Source organism: Ranitomeya imitator, chromosome 2 (genome assembly GCF_032444005.1).
Source record: "Ranitomeya imitator isolate aRanImi1 chromosome 2, aRanImi1.pri, whole genome shotgun sequence".
Taxonomy (NCBI): Eukaryota; Metazoa; Chordata; class Amphibia; order Anura; family Dendrobatidae; genus Ranitomeya; species Ranitomeya imitator.
Window position 1 is genome coordinate 647117485 of NC_091283.1, and position 5376 is coordinate 647122860.

General features: G+C 43.2%; 1 long non-coding RNA gene across 1 annotated transcript in view; it reads left to right on the forward strand.

Annotated features, from left to right (window-relative positions):
• LOC138665430 (uncharacterized) overlaps positions 1-5188 on the forward strand; it is a 24157-nt gene extending 18969 nt beyond the window's left edge. The window contains exon 3 of the long non-coding RNA XR_011318462.1: positions 4797-5188. This is a non-coding gene — a long non-coding RNA (uncharacterized lncRNA). The remainder of the gene's footprint in view (positions 1-4796) is intronic.
• Positions 5189-5376: the final 188 nt, after the last annotated feature.

Consider the following 5376-nt stretch of genomic DNA (forward strand, 5'->3'; position numbering starts at 1 on the left):
AATTCGCCCTTTTCTTACTTTCAACTCTGCAAAAACTCTTACTGTTTCACTTATTCATTCTCGTCTGGACTATTGTAACTCTCTACTAATCGGCCTCCCTCTTACCAAACTCTCCCCGCTCCAATCTGTCCTGAATGCTGCAGCCAGGATCATATTCCTCACCAACCGTTACACCGATGCCTCTACCTTGTGCCAGTCATTACACTGGTTACCCATCCACTCCAGAATCCAGTACAAAACTACTACCCTCATCCACAAAGCACTCCATGGCTCAGCACCACCCTATATCTCCTCTCTGGTCTCGGTCTACCACCCTACCTGTGCCCTCCGCTAATGACCTCAGGTTAGCATCCTCAATAATCAGAACCTCACACTCCCGTCTCCAAGACTTTACACGTGCTGCGCCGATTCTTTGGAATGCACTACCTAGGTTAATGCGATTAATCCCCAATCCCCACAGTTTTAAGCGTGCCCTAAAAACTCATTTGTTCAGACTGGCCTACCGCCTCAATGCATTAATGTAAGGATCCCTGTGTGGCCTATTTAAAAAAAAAAAAATCTCATTCACTTTATGCAGTTAATAGCCCTCTGTGTCTGTACTGTTACATACTTAGGCAGTTAACTGGTTCATGCAGCTTTACATGAACACCCGAGCCTTACACTATGGCTGGTCCGAATAACTATAGCATTTGTTACCATCCACCTCTCGTGTCTCCCCTTTTCCTCATAGTTTGTAAGCTTGCGAGCAGGGCCCTCATTCCTCCTGGTATCTGTTTTGAACTGTATTCCTGTTATGCTGTAATGTCTATTGTCTGTGCGAGTCCCCTCTATAATTTGTAAAGCGCTGCGGAATATGTTGGCGCTATATAAATAAAAATTATTATTATTATATCACTTCTATAGCGGTATGTTGGTTTTGCAAGCCTGCGAGAAAACCACGCAGTACGGATGCCATACGGATTACATACGGAGGATGCCATGCGCAAAAAACGGTGACACACCCTGCCTACGGAGGAGCTACGGACCACTATTTTCGGGACTTTTCAGCGTATTACGGCCGTAATATACGGACCGTATTGTTTTACGCTGTGTGTGACGCCGGCCTTAGATGTATATAGCAGCCACATAGTACATAGCACAGGCCACGACATATTCTTGAATACCCGATGCATTAATACAGGCCACGCAGTATATAACACAGCCCAAACAGTATATAACACAGCCCACGCAGTATATAACATTTCCTACGTAGTATGTAACACAGGGCACGCAGAATATAACACTGCCCACACAGTATAAAACATTGGTCACATAGTATATAACACTGCCCACATAGTATATAACACAGCCCAAACAGTATATAACACTGCCCACTCAGTATATAACATTGCTCACATAGTATATAACACTGCCCACGTAGTATATAGCAGCCATGTAGTATATAACGCAGCCCACACAGTATATAACATTGCCCACATAGTATATAACACTGCCCACGTAGTATATAGCAGTCATGTAGTATATAACGCAGCCCACGCAGTATATAACATTGCCCACATAGTATATAACACTGCCCATGTAGTATCTAGCAGCCATGTATTATATAACGCAGCCCACGCAGTATATAACACAGCCCACGTAGTATACAGCAGTGTGGGCACCATATCCGTTAACAAAAACAATTAAAATAAAAAATTGTTATATACTCACCCTCCGGCGTCCAGCGAAGCTGTGTCCATGCGCGCGCGGCTGCCGCCAGCTTCCATTCCCAGGATGCATTGCGAAATTACCCAGATGACGTAGCGGGCGCCGGGCACTGACTGGACGGGAGTTGGGAGGGACTAATTCTCAGCAGGACTGTGCCCGTCGCTGGTTGGTCGCGGCAGCCAGGACAGGCAGCTGGCGAGACCAATCAGCGACGCGGGATTTCTGTGACGGAAGTTGCAGACAGAAAGACGGAAGTACCCCTTAGACTATTATATATATATATAGATTTCCTTTTTTGCTGTCTATTCCCCATTGTCTGAATTAAAGGGAAAGAGACCCTCCATCCATACGTGAAATAACATCTGTACAGCAGGGGTGAAGGAAATTCTGCTTTGGTGAGACCACACCATTTTTTTTAATCTTGAGCACGGTTGTTTTTGAGCACTTGCACTTTATGGTATTGTTTGATTGTCAGTATATGCATTGTGGCTATTTAGCACCCTTCTTTTAGGATACTATTAAAAGTTATATTTTAATTTTGCCTACCCTGCTGTAATAGTTTGCGCCAGATGTAACCATAAATTTATGTTACTTGTATGTTCTATGGGGGTTAGTTTTATTTAAACTCTTTGTGCTTCACAGCACTTAATTGTAATATTGGTTATGTTCATTTTTATGTTAATCCAGCACAGTCTTGCTGCCATATACTAGTGCAAAGTGGGACGGTTAATGGTGATGTGATTTAATTTTTTCCAGCCTACATACTGTAAAGCGTGGTATGATGACTAATAATGTCAAATTCCATTCATGGAACAATAGAGGGTTGGGAGACATTTCAAAACGAGTGTCTGTAATGAATTACATTAGGGCATACTTTATGTAGTGTAATGTTTATTGTCTGTACAAGTCCCCTCTATAATTTGTAAAGCGCTGCGGAATATGTTGGCGCTATATAAATAAAATTATTATTATTATTATATTATTACTTACCTGCAGTGGTATGCCTACAAGAGACACCAGAAAAGAAAGATAAAACCATACTTCTAAAACGCTTGTGGATCAGTCATGGTTTCCACTCTACATATGGGGAAGTCAGTATAATAACTCACAGGTACACTCATTTTAAATGTATTCTTTCTGAGGTTGCTGGGAATAGTAGGTTTGTGGGTATTTATTGTAAACTATACTCCAAGGAGTTATTATTAATAGCATTTACATTACTCCTCCATACAACAGCAGTGCAATAAGGTCAGTAGTGTCATTGGGTTAAAAGGTTCCAGGTGTCCCTGTCTTATGATGGGACATTTTAATAACATCATTTCCCCATACTGGGATGTTAAGACTAAATCGGGCCATGGAACGTCTTTCCAAATATTGTGAGCTACTGTTGTAATTGTAAAATTTGTGGCATACGAGGCACCCAAGGGTACAACAGTACTCATTCTATGCTCGATCACATGAAACGCTATCATGCAATGACTTGGTTGTGGGCACACAACATATTTTCCTTTATTTAGAATCAGTGGAATTTCTTCCTCGGGCCCTATCTGACCACTCATCTCTATTGACATGCTTCAGTAGTCTGTTAATTGTGGACTATGAATCCCTTTAGGCTACAGGTCATAGGCTACGTTCACATTTGCATTGCTGGGCGCAGCGTCGTCGACATAACGCACAACGCATGTCAAACGCATACACAACGCAGCGTTTTTTGACGCATGCGTTGTCCTATACAATTGAAGATCCAAAACGCCCCCCAAAAAATACATTTAGTCAAAAGGCACATGCGTCAAAAAATGCGGCTCAACGCAGGCACTATGCGTTTTTCATAGACACTAATGTGTTTTTTCGGCGCATTTACGACGCAGGTGCGTTGCATGCGTTTTTCTTTTGAAATGTGACGCATCAAAACTGCAACCTGTAGTGTCGTCCGCGCCCTGTCTGGTGCGCCAAAAAAACGCATGCGTCATACAACGCATGACAATGCATACCGGCGCATGTCCATGTGCCCCCCATGTTAAAGATAGGGGCGCATGACGCATGCGTCGGTATCCGTCGACGACGCTGTGCCCAAAGACGCAGATGTGAACGTAGCCTATAGATGGCCAATCCGTCAGTACTACTCTTCAACATTATTTCAACGACTCTAAATCACTAAATTTTCACTAAATTTTCTCTGGGATGCCATGAATGCTAGTTTGAGGGGTGCTAATACAGGTAATAACTCAGTGAAAAATGAAAACATGTCAATTTGAGGAGTTCCTTCAAGATATAGTTAAATCTATGGAAGAGGACTGTGTTAACAGGAGAGGCTGAGGACCTACTGACTTGGAAAGATTCACAGGAAGCAAATAGTTCCCATGTTAGGCCGGTTTCACACGTCAGTGGCTCCGGTACATGAGGTGACAGTTTTCTCACGTACCGGAGACACTGACTCACATAGACACATTGAAATCAATGTGTCTCTGCACATGTCAGCGTGTTTTCACGGACCATGTGTCTGTGTGCAAAACACGGAGACATGTCAGTGTTCGTGGGAGCGCACGGATTACACGGACCCTGTTCTGCCCATCTTAATGTGCAGAGAGTTAATTATCATGTTATTCAAGTTGTGGCCACTGGAGGTCATCAGTTGCCTACTTTTCATGTTGTTTACCAACCTTTCCCTCCTAAGAGCAATGTCTTATGGGTTAGTTCCGCCCACATTCTTCTTGTGAAGACAAGCTTCAGTAGCCATTTTTCCTCAGATCTGCAGAGAGGCACACGTGCTCCTGTCTCGCTTACTTTCTTACCCCTGTCCTAACGGATCTCGGCACGTTTATAAAGGTTTAATGCATCTTATGTTTGTGTTAGTATTTAAGCCTTATGCAGCTCCTATAGTCAGATATAGTTAGGCAGATGTGCTTTGCAGCTTGCAGTTAGGTTCAGGTGTACTCTGCATGTAGATAGATGCATTCTTGTATAGAATAGGGCAGTGCTGTTAGAATTACTGTGTAATGCACTCTGTATAATTCTTGCTGTAATGTCCCAGTTATTTATGTGATTGCACCCTGTATGTGCATATACTGAAATGCTGTTATTCTTTACAGTTTTTCACCAGTCATCCACTATGATCAGTCATCCACTATGATCAGTCATCCACTATGATTATTCACTGAACATCCACTTTGTATATCAACATCATTCACTATTCGATCATCTACTATGAATACTGTCCACCATTGTTGTTCAACGTTATAGTTTTGGTTATCATCACCCTAATAAATAAGACTTAAGCATCAACACAGTCTGTTTACTGGGATGTGGATGAAGGTTTAGCCGTATGTTGGAATCCACACATCATCCTACGTGGAGGAAGACAGAACAGTGAAAAACGAGACCGCCAGTCGCAGGCGGTGATTGTAAAGTAAGAACAGATTAGCTGCCTTCAGCGAAACTGATAGCCGGTCGCAGGCTGTAGTTGTTCAGACTGTACGGAACCGCTAACACCCACACTGATTCGCATTCGGGTATCACAGCAGCCGCCATACAGCCGCGGGACTATACTGCAGCCCGCCAAGAGAAGCTACATCAATCCCGCCACGCGGAAGCTCACCGCACCTAGACTCAGTTTCCCACCAAAACACTCAGCAGTACGCAGCTAAGTGCACAATGTCTCGAAACAGCACA